Below are 17,518 nucleotides of genomic sequence, written 5' to 3' on the forward strand. Positions count from 1 at the left end.
CATTAAGCATAGTGTTTTATTTATAGTCATAAAAGAGGGTTGTCACTAAAGATCTACTTTATATCAATGTGTATTTTATGGGGTCCATTGAAAACCAAGATATTTAAAAGAGTCAATGTTGTGTTCTTTTATAGAAATCCAGAAAGATGATGATCATTTGCTTGAGCACTTGCAATGTGAAAGATGCATTGACAGAATGGAATGGTGCTACAAATGTAATACATATTCTCAGCATAAAAATAATTTTCCTCCAAAGGAAACTTATGAGATGTTTGGATTACATGAAAAAAATGTAAAATCAGATTTAATCATTCTGGAATTAAATCAGAACAGAAGCAACAAAATACAGAAGATGAGAAAACTTTTCTCCACAGTGAACAAGAGCAATTTAATACTGAAATGAAATTCCCTGAGTGTGAACCACCCAGGTTCATGAAGTCACAGTGCATTCAGCATCAGGAGTCTGATGAAATTGAGAAACTACACACAGGCGATAAATGTGGAACAACCTTCATTGAAGACTCTGTGTTCTATGAACACCAGATTATTGGTATACTAGATAAGACCTACGAATGCAGTCAGTGTGGGCAAATATTCAAGAAAATGTTCAAACTCAATGAACATTATCAAAAAAGTCATGAAGGACAAAAGCTAGGAAAATGCTTGCAATGTGGGAAAAATTTTCACAGTGTATCATACCTCAAGGGACATCAGGAACCTCATGTGGCAGGAATGTCCTATGTATGCAGTGAATGTGGGAAAGGCTTCACTAGGAAGAGTGATCTCACTGCTCATCAGCAAACTCATACTGGAGAGAAACCCCACATATGTGGTGAATATGGAAAAGCCTTTATCAGGAAGACTCTTCTCACTGTTCATCAGCGAACTCATACTGGAGAGAAACCCCATGTATGTGGTGAATATGGCAAAGGCTTTAGCCAGAAGAGTAAATTTACTGTTTATCAGCGAACTCATACTGGTGAGAAATCCTATGTATGTGGTCAATGTGGAAAAACCTTTCTCACGAAGAATGTTCTCACCGTTCATCAGTGAACCCATACTGGAGAGAAACCCCATGTATGTGGTGAATGTGGAAAAGCCTTTATTCGGAAGCATGCTCTCACTGTTCATCAGCGAACTCATACTGGAGAGAAACCCCATGTGTGTAGTCAATGTGGAAAAGCTTTTATCAGAAAGAGTAAAGTTACTGTTCATCAGCGAACTCATACTGGAGAAAACCCCCATGTATGTGGTGAATGTGGAAAAGGCTTTATCCAGAAGACTGCTCTCACTATTAATCAGCAAACTCATAGTGGAGAGAAACCACATAAATGTAGTGAATGTGGCAAAAGCTTCATTCGTAAAGGAAATCTCAAAACTCATATAAAAATTCACAGGAGTAAAACCCTATATATGTGGCAAAGGCTTTATCCAGAAGATTTCTCTCACTGTTCATCAGCTAATTCACACTCGGGAGAAACCCCATGTATGTCATGAATGTGGAAAAGCCTTTATCTGGATGGCTTCTCTTACTGTTCATCAGTGAACTCATACTGGAGAGAAACCCCATATATGTGATGAATGTGGAAAAGCTTTCAGCCAGACACAATGCCTTACAGCACATCAGAGATTTGACAAAAGGAAAAAAGCCCTTTGCATGAATTAAATGTGGAACATCTTATATGTGGACATCAGATCTCGTTAATCATGAGAAATTTTCAACAAGAAAAACTTTCATTGGAGTTAGTGTAACAAAGCTTTCAAAACAAAGGAAGAGGTGCTGGAGTTTGGCCTGGGCCAAGTGTGTGAACGGACAGTTGTGACTTACCATATGGGTACCCGTGTTCTGTGTTGCTGTCCCTCTACTGACATGGCCCACCATCTTGGCGACAGATGACCTTCCAGACTTCCACAGAGTGCATGTTCTTCCTCAGATGCATGAAGGTTCCCTAGACTATACACGGTAGTCCCTGGAGAAGTGCTGACAAGGTGGGGAAACCACAGCTTCTGAGAGGAAAGCCTCACTGCCTTCATTCCCTTGTCTCTGCTGAAACTGAGTTTGTGTCTGGGCTCACACTGAGTTCCCATCACTGTGTAACTTGCACAGTAATACATGGCCGTGACGTCAGGATTCACAGAGCTCAGTTTTAAATTAACCTGGTTCTGGGATGTATCCCTGGTGATGCTGACTCAGTACTGGAGAGCTAGATTATAGTTTGTGCCCCCCATTCTCCCATATTATCCCAATCCACTCCAGATCCTTTCCTGGAGCCCGGTGGACCCAGGTCACATGATAGCTGGTTAAAGACAATCTAGAGACCGCACAAGTGAGAGATAGGGTCTGTGAGGGCCTCACTAGTCCAGGGCCTGACTCTTGTACCTGCACCTGGGCCTATACAGCTGGGGATAGAGAGAAACCCAGTGAGTCATGTGCCCCGATTCTTCACTCCCAGACTTCATGTCTGACTCCCTGAACCACTCACCACCCTGAGTTGCCAGAAAGAGGAAAACCCACACATGCTTCATGTTCATGTGGATAAGATTCGTGACACCCAGAAAATGCTCTCCAGGTGAGAAGGAATATGAATTTAAGTCCTTGCATGTTGTGGTTTTATTTGGGTTCTTGTCAGGCATTTGCGTGTGGGAGGTGCATGGTATGTAAAGGTGGAAAGGGCTGAATGGGGCCCCTGCCTCTGGGACTCACACTAGAAAAGTGATGCTGGTGGAGTCCTTGAGAGAACACAGCCCTCTCTTTGAGGTCTTCACTCTACCAATCATGCGGACATCTGTGCAGATTTTAAGTTTAATGTAGCTTTACATCTATTACCATCAGAAGTACACAGATGATCTGGTGAAATTAAAGACAATCTCTATGCTTACCATGCAATGGAATCAAGACTAGGCCTACCTGAATCTTTTCATTCCTTTGACCACGTAGGGAAACAAGTATATGTCTCCCTAAAACTCCTTTCCCCTATAACATTTCAGAATATTTGGGAAAGGATAAAATATACTGCGTTATAGTCCATGTTTAATATTGGAAAAAAAGTGTTTCCTACCAACAAGGTTATTTGTGGGGAAACAGGAACCCACAGAAGTCTTAAGAAGGTCATATTTCTTCCCATGGATTAGTACCCTCTGTGGGTGATGGGTATTCTGAGCCCCCTGCTGACAGCAACCCATCACATACAGGAGAGGTGTTTCCTGGGCTTACACAGTCTTCCAACTTCTGTGGGGCACACAGTAACATTTTCTCTGGTCATAAGCATTCAGATTGTTGGTCAGGAGTGTTACCTGGAGTTGTCTCTGCAGATTTCCAAACACGGGCACTGGAGCTACCATAGTGGTCAGCACAGCAGCTCTAACTGCAGTCTGTATCCAGGCTCCTGTGGGGCCTAAGCACCCCTGCAAGTCAACTTTCTCCCTGAGGTTATTTTTACCTCTGGTCCCTCAGTGGGAAAAGCTTTAGAGGTAGAGAGTGCTACAAGTTGCAAACACTGTGAGCTGGATACAGTGAAAGGAAGTATGATCTACAGACATAGCTCTTTATACAGATTTTGATATTGAGATGTACGCCACAAAAAATACTGGTAAAGAAAATCTGGCTCAAAGACAAAGATATTCTACAGGATTTAGGCTGCCTTCTTTACAGAGGAACGGGGAAGTATTTAAATCAGGCTTCTATTCAAAATAATTGAAACTGGAACGTTTTAGTTAATTATTTGATGTTAAGGGGAAAGTTTCTAGTCAGAATTATTTTGGGGGTGGTTTTCTGTTATGTTTGATGGGAAATTTTGCAGATGTTTTTAATTGTTGAAAACAATACTCTAATGCCACTGAACTACACCTGAGAAGAATGTTGCAAATAGTATTTTGTTGCATGTTTCATGAGAAAAATATGTTCCAATACATGACAGAAAGTTTTGCACACATAGCTGCAAACGGACAGAAATTCTTGCCAGTACAATATTTCAAAAACTTTAAAATATTGAACAGGAAAGGGATTGTGATATAAACCAATAACTGAATTTACAATAAAAAATTTCATAATGAAATAGTCTATGTTTATTATTTTATTTGATTATTTGTTTTTTGCCCAAACCATCTTATAGTTAGCTGTGGTCGTCATATAATCATTTGTCAATTTCACAGGATTAAGAGTGAAGGGGTGGAGTCTAGCCAGTTAATCAGATCATAGCCAATGTGGCCTCTGTGTTGGAGTGGCCTCCTGAGGATTCTGGGAACTCCTTCATTCCTCCTTGAATGTAGGAGTCTGTCTCTCTCTGTCTCTTTCTGTTGACTTCCTGGGAGACATTGCAGCTGACAAGACATGTGGAACTATGTGAGTGCTCTCAGCTGGAGAAATCACGTGGACCCATGCGAGCGCTGAGATGCTTACAATGCCACCAGATCCAGAAGACTTCCCACCCACTGGCCTGTGCTCTTGCTGCATTTGGCATCATTGCATGTGTTTTGTGAGTCTGAAGAAGACTTTAAAAATACGTATCGGACATATGGTCTAAGATTGGACTTAAGGAATTGATCTGGACTGGGCTGGGATGTTTTCTTGATATTTGAGTTCTCTTGTACATAAAGCTATTTCTCAAGGACGTGAGTGTCTATGAATTTGTTTCTCTAGTCTACCCATAGTAACATAGATATCATATCATCCCACTGTTCCATCACATCAAGCAGGAGGAAAACATCTTTCTTGAACTTTTTAATATCGGCTCCCTTTTACCCCACCCATTGCCCCACTGTATCTCCAAGAAATCCTTGTTTGTCTTGCTGCCTCTATACATTTATCAATTCTGGGTTCGTATACTGTTAAACAGAAAGACACATAACAAAACTCAAGAGAATTACCCCCAATTGCAAAATACATCTGAGGTGAACCCAAAAGGAATTGCAAGTTGAGGAAGAAGGCAGTCCAAGTGTACTCTTCTGTCCTTCCCTGGAGTCCAGGACTGAACCAGTTGTGTTTAGGATCAATTATGTCAGTCTGGCTCCTGGGATGTGGTGACCTTGCTGGATCACTGCCTTTCCAGGGGCTTCTGTGTTCAAACATACTCTTTAGGTCTGGTGTCCTACAGCCTGCCCCTTCTACCTTTGGTTGAACACATGCTAACATTCCCCAAACTGATTGTTAAATATATTACAAGGAATACAAACGACGACGACAAAACTAACTCCCTGCCTTCCAGTAGATTCTCCCTCATAGCACAGCCCTATTTTGTCATCTTTGCTGGTGAGGAGGGAACACTGTTCTTTTAGCAGCTCAAACGAAGGATGCTTACAAAACAACATCCCTGCACTGGCCGCAAAGTGAGACTGCTGGCTGGGGGTAGTGAGACCCGTTACTGATGAGCCAGCTCCATCTCTTCTCTGTGTGTGCAAAGTACTGTTGCATGCAGTATTTGTTGGTAAACTGTGCTTTTGCTGGGGACCGCAGACAATGGTTTAACAGATTCATGCTGTTAAGTTGACCTTACATTACAATAGAGGGGGATACTATTGGAAGGAAGAATAAGGCTATTTTTGTACATCTACCTTTAAATTGAAGCAAAGCAAGTGAAAAAATATATTTAAAAGGAAAGCTAAGTGTTGGATCGGCCCTGTGAACAGCTCACTGCTGTGGGATTGCCAAATTTGCAGGTAGGTAGCTGGGTTGGGGCCTGGGATATAATACCAGGTGTCCTTTAAATTGGTTTATCCACAGAGAGCACAGCTGTGCTCTCAATCATGCCGTCAGAGTTCACAGCACCTTCCTGTGCTTTGCTTCCCTTGCAGGTGCTGTGGCAACTCCCGGCCGAACTGTTGGTACTTCAGGATCATCCCACAGAAGCCTGCAGAGACAACTGGAGGCTTGATGGTGAACCACAAGGTCTGCAGAGGGAGGAGAGCTCCCACTGGTGATAATCCCTAGCTATGCCCAGCTCCTTCCTGCAGATGATTAGATCAGGCCACGTGGAGAGAGTCTCAGCACTGGGGAAACAGGAGTGCTTGGAATCTGCCAGGTGCAGGGCTAGGTGTCGGTGGAGGTGTTTCTATATTGCTTTGAGAAAGGAATCACAAAATGCCTCACCGTGCTAGTAGAAATAGGACCTGGTATTTCCAGGTTTCCGGCACTTGTCCTGCACAGGCCAGGTACCTTTCAGAACTGGTGCCCAGACTGTAGCCTGATCCACTTCTGAATGTACACTCCTCCCTGGGCCATTCATTGTAATAGAAAATTGACACCCCAGGACCACGCATAAACAGCGGATAATTCTGAGCTGTTTAGGAAACCACTGTTATAAGCACAATAAAAGTGCACTCTTCTAAAAATAATTCACAGGGTACATAAGGGACTGTAGTGGATTGGTTATACTCCTCCCTTGCCCCAAACCACAATAACCTCTGGAAATACAGACTGGTATCTCTCATGAATATAGATGCCCAAATCCTCAACAAAGCCCTGGTCAATAGAATCCAACAGCATATAAATTTATTTTAAAAGACCAATATTCTCAGGTCAATGAATCAGGACAGAAAACCCAACAATAAAAACATCCACATACAATTGATTTTTACATTGGCCCAAAAGACATTAAATGGGAAGCAGGTGCCCTCCTCAATAAATGGTGCTGGAAAATCTGGATAACCACCTGCAGAAGAATGAAATGAAATATCTCATTCTATGTACTAAAATAACTCCAGGTGGATTAAACACCTACATGTAAAATCCAGAGCTAGCAGGATCATTAGTCCAGGGAATACATGGGTTGGCAGAATTAACAAAAGAAACATACTCCATAGAAGGTAACATAGATGAATGGGACCTATGAAAAAGAAAACACTTGTGTAAATCAATAGAGTTTATTTAATAAAAGAGTAAAAAGAGAGCCCACAGACTGGAAAAGGATATTTAGTAATGACACATCATATAAAAGACTAATGATTAAGATCCACAGAATTTTACAAGGTTATAGCAAGAAAAAAACTTTTGATAAGATGGGCTAAAGACCTGAACAAACAATTCATACAAGATGATAGATAAATGGCTAATAAACACATGTGGAAATGTTCTAGGTCTGTAGTCATTCAGGAATTGGAAATCAAAACAACAATGTGATACCAACTAAAGCCCAGTAATGTATCCCAATTTAAAAACAAAACATAACAGAACAATAAAGGGTGGACAGGGTCTGGTGGGATAAGGACTTTTGTACAACTGCTAGTAGTCATGTAAATATGTACAGCCACTATAGAAGGAGATATGGCGATACCTAAAACATATGGAAATTGAACTACCATCTGACTCACCAATACCATTACTGGGCATATACCCCAAAGAAATAAGAAAGAGATGACGAACAGACATGTGTTCCCCCATGATCATTGCAGCACAGTTCACAATAGCACGAAGCTGGAAACAGCCTAAATTCCCATCAAGAGAAAAGTGGATACATTAAAAAAACAAAAAAAACAACTGATGTAAACACACAAATAATATGAATCCCTAAAAAGCAGCATTGAAACACTTCAAGTCGTGGAAGGATCTGGAAGACATGCTTAGTGAAGTTAGTCAAGCACAAAAGGACAAATGCTATTTAAGTTCACTCCACTTGGAAAAAGTCGCAGAAAGGGCACAAGCTCAAGTTTGCACGTCATCAGGCCCTCTGGCTAGGAGCTAGATCGCCTGGGAAAGAGCTGGACCAGTGCCATGAACCACAAATCCTCTGGTCAAGGTAAGTATAGTGGAGGTCATTTGGCCAGAGGACACTTCCTGATCTCCTGATAGCTGGGATCCATTGGTGGGGGAAAGGGGGCAGGATGCTGAGTAGTAGCAATATGGATCTGGGGTGAGGTCCCCTGGAGAGGGTGGTGGCCCTCTCAAAGGGGTGAGGCTTAGTGATGGTAGGGCGTGGGCAGGACTGAAGAGGGGAGATGGAACAGTCAATTTTGGGTGAACGTAAGTGCGTGTCTGCTCGGGTGTGGGAAAGGAGAGCTGACAGCCAAGTGGAGTAAGGAGAGACTGCAGGTGCTCTTCGGATCAACAGGTAGGGAGGGTATTTCATGACTTGCACTCGGAGAGCAGAGCTGACTTAGGACTCTGGGGTTACCTGCGAAGCCAGGTCAGATGTCACAGAACAGTGGGAAACTGAATCCTGACTCTCAGAGTACAAGTCATGCTGCAGAGCTGCTTCTGTGGGATCCCCAAATGGGAACTCCACTGGGGGAACTGGATTCTACCCCAGACTCACTGTAACCTGAGGAATTAAGCTGGAAAACACATGGTGTCTGGGGTTGAAGAAAATAGCTGTACCAAGAGCTGTCTACTATTGGTTGTCTAACAAACAAGTCTTGGTACAGCAAGTGTGCTGTGTTAAGACGTATTATCCTGGCAACTGTGTGGCTGTTCTGTTGCAGTCTGCTTATACTCATCTACATTAGGCTGTTTCTCACAGGTGTGCCGCCATTGGAGCTCACCGTCTTGAAGCAGTGTTATTTGTTTGGTTATTTTTCAGAAAATGAAACCTAGGGATGTTGTGCCCACAGGGAAAGAAAGCATAACAAGGTTTTAGGGTGCTTGAAGGGTGGAGGAGAAAAAAGGGAGATGATTTCAAGAAGTCTAGGAAGGAACCCTATCATTTGGAAAACATGTATGAGTATGCAAGAAATTGCACAATTCGTTTGGACAGAATTGAACTATGGAACAATATGACCTATACAGTGGTTGCCAAGTTAAATAATTTTAATTTTATCAAATAAAAGGTAATAAAGTAATAGATCAAGGAATGGGTTTGGGGCTTGCACTAAATCCTATCCCCAATTTAAGGACTATCAGTTCGAGCCCACAGGACGATGGCAACGTAGTGACACATGCCAGGGGGACTCTGCAGAATCCAGCCCAGGAGAGTTGCTTAGAGGGAAATTCAACGCTGCTGGATTGCAGGAGGTGCATCATAAAGATAAGTAGGCGCATATCCACTGGGTTTTGAAGGGCTGTGGGTTTTGGCTTACATCACTGGAAGCCGCCGGGGGCTTGACCTTAGCCCAGCCGCTGTAACTGCTGGAGCCGGGACCATTTGGAGCCCAGCCAATGTATCTGCCGGAGCCGGGGCCATTTGGAGCCTGTAGCAGGGCTTGGTCTAAACACAGCCACAGTTTTCCCCTGCCTGCCTCAGGGCAGGGACAGGACCCTGGCAGCTCCACCAGCAGGGATCAGGGTTCAGCTACATTGTTGCTTCTGTTTATATCTCTGCTCTCTATTCCAACACAGCCGTGGAGGGCTGCACAGGAGCTTTTTCATGTCATGGCCACAGCTTGCGGTGCCTACGTGGTCTGAGCAGGGACTAAACCCAACACCCCACAGCCCAACAGGCAGGGATCAGGGTTCAGCTACACTGCTGCATCTGTTAACATCTCTGCTCTGTGTCCCCCCACTTCTTTGGGGGCTGCTCAGCAGCTTTCTTGCGACTCTTGGGGCTCAGCTGTGGATAGCAGCTGGGGCTTGGGGCAGGGAGTAAGCCCTTGTAGCTCCACAGGCAGGGAGTGGGACTCAGCTACATAGTTGCTTTTGCTTCCCTCACTTCCCTATACCCCTGCAGAGTCTAGTCTAACATTTTAATTTTTCTCCCCCTGCTCTTTATTCCTACCCTGCTCTCTCATGCTCCATTGCAGACATATGGGGCACTCCCATTGCCCTAGGGCATTTGCGCCTTGGCCACACCCAGCTAGGTGAGCTCCACCCTGCTTAGATAGCCAAAGGCTAGGGAAAGGCCTGCTTGCTCTCTAGGGGATACTCCTCAGACTTCTCACCAGGGAGTTCCTGCCTGAGTACCTGGGGACATAAGGCAGCTCAGCCAACACTTTTCAACATTCAAACCAATAACAGGAACATCAGCCCAGCCTGTGCAACACTGGGGCAGGCAGCCGACCTGCCATCTGGGGTACTCCCCTGATAGGGAAGCCACAGGAAGATAAAGTGGTAGGTTAATACCATAGCAAAATCAGCTGTAGGCAGTTCGAAGAAGCATTCCTGTAAGTCTTCCAGAGAGAGACTAGAAAATGGCACCTGGTCCCTCTAAAATAACTCAACGCAAAAAGCCATCACCCCTAACGACTTCAACGAAAAAAACAGGAGAAAAAAAGACAAAGGCAGAAGATGACCTGAACATAACAACATACATAGAAGAAGCAGACATTGAGATGCCACTCAAAGAAACTCAGAATGCTGCTTGGAGCCATGCAGGATATGAGGGAAACAATACAGAAAAAGGATGAAACGATACAGGAGCTTAGCGAGGAGATAATGAAAAACAATAGCACAATCATGTTCCTTGAAAATTGATTGGAGGAATCAGAGAACCCTATCATGTCTTGGAGGACAGCCAAGCAGACTTTAATAAACGTGAACAAAAATCTAACAAGAGCATCAGAGAAGCTGAAGAAAACCTAAGAGCTATGTCTGATGCTATGAAGCAGAACATTAGAATTATTGGCCTACCGGAGGAAGACACAACAAAGAATCATCTGCTACAATAGCGAGAGAATTCTTGGAGGAAAACTTGCCCAGCCTAATGAATGAAAACCAGGCAACCATCCAGGAGGCTGAAAGAACACCAGCATGACAGGACCCCAAGATGAAATCACCAAGGCACATAATAGTTAAACTATCCAACTTTGAGGAAAAGGAGAAAATCATGACAGCAGCCAGGGAAAAACAAGCAGTCACATATAAAGGTTCCCACATAAGGATATGCTCAGACCTATCAGCAGAAACTATGAAAAAAAGGAGAGAGTGGAGTAACATTACTCCAAAAATTGAAGGAAAACAACGCAAATCCAAGAATATCTACCCAGCCAAATTATCGATCAAGATCGATAGAGAAGTAAAAGTCTTCCCAGACAAGGAAAAACTCAAAAATTACATTACAACAAACCCAGCCTTACAAAAGATCCTCGCCGACTCAGTATGGGCAGATGAACAACACTCACCAAGCACAAATAAGAGACCAATACATAGAACAACTTCACCCAGAGCACAACAAGGAGAAAAGAGACCCCAAGATAGCATTGGTTTAAGGATGGAAAGAAGTCAAGAATGATACACACAAAAAACACACACTAATGAGAAAGGAAAGTAGGAAAACTCCCAACACAAAAGGTATAAAATGGCATCACAGAGTCCACAGATGGAGATAATAACCCTGAAATCAGTGGCCTGAACTCAGGCATTAAAAGACTGAGACTAGCAGAATGGCTTAGAAAACACAACCCATCCATTTGCTGCCTACAGGAGACACATCTCAAGGCTACAGACAAAAATAGGCTGAGAATCAAAGGCTGGAGAAGGACCTACCAAGTACACAGCAATACAAAAAAAGCAGGGGTTGCAATCCTAATCTCGGAATAAATTGACCTCAAAGTACAAACCATAAAAAGAGATAAGGAAGGATACTATCTAATGCTCAAGGGAATCATAGACAATGAACCACTAAGCATTGTAAACATATATTCCCTGAATGAGAGACCAGCTGAATATGTCAACCAAACACTCCAAAAGATTAAGAAAAAATCACAGACCCGACAATTATAGTAGGTGACTTCAACACACCACTCTGAGAAAGATAGATCACAGGGAAAGAAACTCAACTATGATGCACATACCGGCTTGGGAGGAACTGGAGGAAATCATGCTAAGTGAAGTAAGTCAGGTACAAAAGGAAAAGTAAAACATGATCCTGCTGAGGCAAATATTAAAAAAAATGCTAATGTGGCATAGGGGAAAAAGTTACTATATACTAACATTTTTGGGTTGAAGACTGTGTAGTATGGCAGAGACCAGATCAAAACCAGGGATGCACATAGTAGACAACTGGGGAGGAGGTGGGGAAAGAAAAATAAAAGGATGAATATAAGGAAGAAAAGGTGAGCTGGGGCATGGGGCACTAACCCACCCAAGGGGAGGGTATTGTTTATATCTCCACAGGGAAAGTGGGACCAGACTTCCACCCAGTGCCGCGAGGTGTGAATGCAGCATTCCGGAGTGGAGTAGGGAACCAGTGAAGAGGTCTGGGAGGCTGGCCCCAACACCAAAAATTAAGTGGATTCCTGCCCCTCCCCCAAGAAGAATTTGTTTCAAAGGACGACATTGATTCTACAGCTCGGGCAGAAGGATATATCGGATCAGAGCACACGGGCGCAGATGAAGGGGAGGAGGAGAGAGTGGAGCACAGACTTGCCCACCAGGCCGTGAGGATGATGTTCCTGATTAGAGCAGCCAGTCCACAGAGAGGACAACATGGCCCCCACTATAAGACATGATACCCCTCAGTGACCAATGGCGCTACCGGAGAAAGCATCAGAGACACAGTGTGCGGATTGCACCTGACCTGATCCGACCACACTGAGGCAAATCACTGGGAGAGTTCAGCGGAACAGCAAGGGAATGGAGTGGCAAGGTCCCCAGGGAATGCTGAAAGTGGATTTGGGGCCAGGGCGTGGTGCCCATATAGACTGGACTGGAAAACACTCCTAAAGGCCAACAAACGAACCTTGAACTAACTACAAGCTTTTCTATCTTGATGTGTTTTGTTTTGTTCTTTGTCAGTGGTTTTTTGTTGTTTTGTTGTCTGGCTGTATACTGTTGCTTTGTTTTCCTCTGTCTTATTTTTGTGCATGTTATTATCTCCACAGGTTTGTCTACATGAGACAGGCTGGATGAACTATCTGGAGGAAAAACAAAGGGACCGACAGTTCTGGGGGTACCTGGGATAGGGGGAGATTGGCCGTAAAGAAGTGGTGTTAACAAACCCAGGGACAAGGGAGCAACATGGGATTCAAATTGGTGGCGAGGTGGGGAGTGGCTGGCCTGGTAGGGAATGATAAGGGCAAGGTTACTTAAAGAAGAGGTATAGCTGTAAGCCAGGTGGGGATGGAGCATGATAGTGGGGCAGGAGGAAAGTCAAGGGAAATAGAGGAAAGAACTAGGAGGCAAAGTGCATTTGTAGAGGTCTAGACAAAGACATGTACATGCAAATATATATATGAGGATGGGGAAATAGATCTATGTGTCTATATTTATAGGTTTAGTATTAAGGTGGCAGAAGGACCTTGGGCCTCTACTGAAGCACTCCCTCAATACATGAATAGTTTCTTCTATTAAATTGTCATTCTATGATCCTCACCCTCCCGACACAATTGCTGAAGCCAAAGCATTTGAACAAGTAAATATGAAGAAAGTTGATGGTGCCCGGCTATCAAAAGAGATAGCGTCTGGGGTCTTAAAGCCTTGAAGGTGCACAAGTGGCCATCTAGCTCAGAAGCAACAAAGCCCACATGGAAGAGCACATCAGCTTGTGTGATCACGTGGTCCCGAAGGGATCAGTTTTCAGGTATCAAAGAGCAAAAAATCATATCATTGGCTGCACAGCTCCATGATACGATTGTCGAGGACAAACGGGTGCATAAGCAAACGTGGCGAAGGAATCTGATGATGCCCGGCTATCAAAAGAGATAGTGTCTGGGGTCTTAAAGCCTTGAAGGTGAGCAAGCGGCCATCTAGCTCAGAAGCAATAAAGCCCACACGGAAGAAGCACACCAGCTTGTGTGATCACGAGGTGCCAAAGGTATCAGGAATAAGGCATCATCATAAAAAAAACCCAAAAACTTAACATCGTGAATGAAGGAGGAAGTGTAGAGTGGAGACCCAAAGCCCATTTGTCGGCCACTGGAGATCCCCTCACAGAGGAGTCTAGGGGAGGAGATGAGTCAGTCAGGGTGCGATGTAGCACCAATGAAGTATACAACTTTCCTCCAGTTCCTAAATGCTTCCTCCACCCCACCCCCCAACTATCATGATCTGAAATCTACCTTGATAGAGCAGAGGTTGTACACTGGTGCATATAGGAGCTGGAGGCACAGGGAATCCAGGGTGGATGATACCTTCAGGACCAGGAGTGTGAGGTGCGATACTGGGAGGGTAGAGGGTGAGTGGGCTGGAAAGGGGAAACCGATTACAAGGATCTACATGTGACCTCCTCCCTGAGGGACAACAGAAAAGGGGTGAAGGGAGACGCTGGATAGGGCAAGATATGACAAAATAATAATTTAAAAATTATTAAGGGCTCATGAGGTAGGGGTAGCAGGGAGGGAGGGGAAAAAAGAGGATCTGATGCAAAGGGCTTAAATGGAGAGCAAATGCTTTGAAAATGATGAGGACAAAGAATGTACAGATGTGCTTTATACAATTGATGTATGTATACGTATGAATTGTGATAAGAGTTGTATGAGTAATAAAATGTTAAAAAAAGAAAGTAATCTAAGAAGTTGTCCTAAATATAGAAGAGCACGGAAATAATATTTGTGAAAGCCTTATTAATTCCCTGTAGTGTGAAGATGCCTTAATACTGCATGCCATAAGGTAGTCTGACTTGAAAAACGTACTGATGAAGATCAGAGACTGGTGCCTTAACTACAGAATACAGCTCGATGAAAGAAAACCAAAATCCTCACTATAGGACCAATACAAATTACCATGAAAAATGGAGATATCATTGAAGTTGTCAAGGATTTCATTTCACTTGGACCTCAATCAATATACACAGAAGCCATAGACAAGTGATGTGTTTCCCTGGGCATATTTGTTTCCCAGGACCTCTTTAAACATTTAAAAAGCAGTGTCTATTTGAGAACTAATATTTACCAGATCCAAGCTATTTTATTTTTAATTGTCTCATATGCCACTGAAAGTTGAAAAATGAATGAGGCTGTTTAAAAGTAAAATGATGCATTTTAATTATAGTGCTAGTGAAGAACTTGATAGTTTGATGCACTGTCAATTGTAGCTTAGAAGTTGTACAATTATAATGCTTGTCATAAATGGATACTATGAAAATTTCATTTTAAGTATATTAGAAATTTGTTGAGAGATCTGTCCATTAAAGGACATCATGCTTGATAAAGCAAAATATCATTGAAAAAAGGATGAACTTCAACAACATAGAACATCACAGTAACTGCAACTAAGCTCAAACTTGACAACTGTGAGAAGGAAGCAGGACCCATATGTGTTTCATTCTTTTTTTTCTCTAACATTTCTATGAGAGTGACATGATTTAATTTGACTTAAACAGCAAAATGCAATGCCAATGACAAACATTTTGCTTGATGCATAGTTAATTAAATTTTTCCCTTTACATATTGGCACCTGATAAGGATACCATTTAATACCACTTTTATTTAATAATATGCTGCAAGTCTTTATGGCAGTTATTGATCAACAAGTGTCTAATAAAAGCTGACAATGGTAGCAAAGATGTAAAACTGTAATTGGAGATGGTATCACTCTAAACATGGACAATCCAAGGCCCTACAAGAAAATCATTGCATCCAAATGAAATGTTCAGCAATTTCACAGGCCATAGGTCAATATAGAAAAGTCCATTTGGATTCCGTGTACCAACAGAGAACGCTCTGGAAAGGAATTCAAGAAAATAATACCATTTACAAGAGCCACCTATAAGATAAAATGGAAAAAACCTGGGCAGAAAAACAAACATCTGTACAAAGAAAACCTTAAAAACAGTACTACAGGATACCATAAGACATAAAGTGAAAAATTAGCCATACTCTTTAATAGGGAATTTTACTTTGTGAAAATATCAAACACACCACAAGTGATCTATAATTATAATGCAATTCTGATTCAGATCCCAGCATCTTTCTGAAAAGTTGAAAAAGAAAGGGAAGAGATTCTATACCTAGAAGCTCTGATGGTGTAGTGGATTATACAATGGGCTACTAGCTGCATGGTCCTCAGTTAAAAACTGCCAGCTACTCTTTCGGAGTAAGATGATCCTGAAAAGTTTTATGATCTCAGAAATCCAAAACGGCCAGTTAGCCCTTGTCCAATAGTAGTGGTTCTCAGCCTTTCAAATGCCATGACCCTTTCATACAGTTCCTCATGTTATGTTGTGGAGAACCCACACCATAAAATTATTTTCTTTGCTACTTCATGAATGTAATTTTGCTACTGTTAAGAATTGTAATATAAATATCTGATATGCAGGATGCATTTTCTTTGTTACAAATTGAACATAATGAAAGCATGGTGATTAATCACAAAAACAATATGTAATTATGTATTGTGAAATATTTATTTCTGATTACAAATAAATGAAATTTTGTCTTGAAGCATGGTGTAGCATGGTTAACAGTCTTTAATATAATGATAATAAACTGCATTGCTACATTTTGCGACTGTATGCATAAAAAGCCAGCGTGCGTGCAAATGCTGAGAAACCTTCCTTCTCACCAGATCAGAAGTTCTCAGTCTTTGCAAGAGCACAACGAAGTCTACTTTGGTATTTAGACTTGATAACCAAAAAGCTGGAAAGCCCTGTTTCACAGATATGTTGTTGGAAATGGAAGAAGATGGTCTCAGATAGGTATATGACTGCCAACACTTGATCCAGAATTTTGTAACTGGCATTGTAGCGAAATCAGTTTGTGCTGACTCACTGTTAATGAGTTCAATGAACACTTCTTGAACTGTCTCCGGAGCATCTTCATCTTTGACTGTGAATGGGTGTCTAGCAAGTGCAAATGGAATGTCAGGTAGATTTGGAAAGTACAATGAAATTTTATCTGCAAGCATGTGCAAGTGTTCTTTCATAGGAATGACCATCGTCATTCTTTTGTATGGTTCAATGTCATGTTCCTCAAAAAAAGCAGATACAACATATAAATTTTATTTTCATCCTTTTTTTTGTGCCAAAGCTAAAGTTTCATTTGGAATGATCAGATCTTTTCAGAAAATCAAGTCATGTTGCATTTGTTCCTCACAGTGATCAATTTAACTCATTCAAGATGGAAAATGTGTCAACCAAGTAAGCTATTTTCTGTAGTTTACTTTGATCGCTGAAAAGTGCTTTGAACTGCGTTGTTGCCTTCTGATTTTAAAATGCTTTGAGTTCATCACAAAGCTCAAAAACACGTTTTAAAACGTTTACTCTTAACAACCATCTTACTTCCGTGTTAAATAGCAGAGCATTATTGTGCTCATCCATCTCGTTCTGCAGTTGCAGTCAACTGTTTAAAGTGCTCGCCTTTACAAAATTGACAGAACTTATGACACTATTCATTATTTCTTGTAACTCTTGTGGAAGCATCTCATTGCTAATATTTGCCGATGAATCATACAGTGAAGTCCGTTGACTTTTAGTGACTCATTCAGTACCAAACGTTGAAATGCAGGTAGGCATCCTAGCATAGCTGGAGCACCATCTGAGTAAACTCCATAAACTTTTCCCAAGAGATCTTATGCTCTTTCAGAAATGAACCTACTGTGTCAAATACATCATCTGCAGTAGTTGTTGTTTCAAGAGGTTTGCAAAAAAGAAACTCTTCTTTAAAGTTGCCATCATTAATATACCTCAGGTAAACCAGTAACTGGGACCAGGTTGCAATGTCTGTAGATTCATCAAACTGGATGCTAAATATTGGAAGTGACTGGATGCTAAATATTGGA

The 17,518-nt window shown here is 42.2% G+C and overlaps 1 long non-coding RNA gene across 8 annotated transcripts in view; it reads left to right on the forward strand.

Annotated features, from left to right (window-relative positions):
* The window catches only part of LOC142436339 (uncharacterized), a 38,998-nt gene extending 22,904 nt beyond the window's left edge, over positions 1-16,094 (forward strand). For 5 of the 8 annotated variants that reach the window (XR_012781889.1, XR_012781887.1, XR_012781888.1 and 2 more), the window contains one exon: positions 135-1,224. This is a non-coding gene — a long non-coding RNA (uncharacterized LOC142436339). Of the gene's footprint in view, positions 1-134; positions 1,225-5,790 lie in introns of those variants that run through there. The other 3 variants (XR_012781886.1, XR_012781890.1, XR_012781885.1) reach the window with 3 other exon arrangements.
* Positions 16,095-17,518: the final 1,424 nt, after the last annotated feature.

Source organism: Tenrec ecaudatus, unplaced genomic scaffold (assembly GCF_050624435.1).
Source record: "Tenrec ecaudatus isolate mTenEca1 unplaced genomic scaffold, mTenEca1.hap1 Scaffold_2223, whole genome shotgun sequence".
Lineage (NCBI taxonomy): Eukaryota > Metazoa > Chordata > Mammalia > Afrosoricida > Tenrecidae > Tenrec > Tenrec ecaudatus.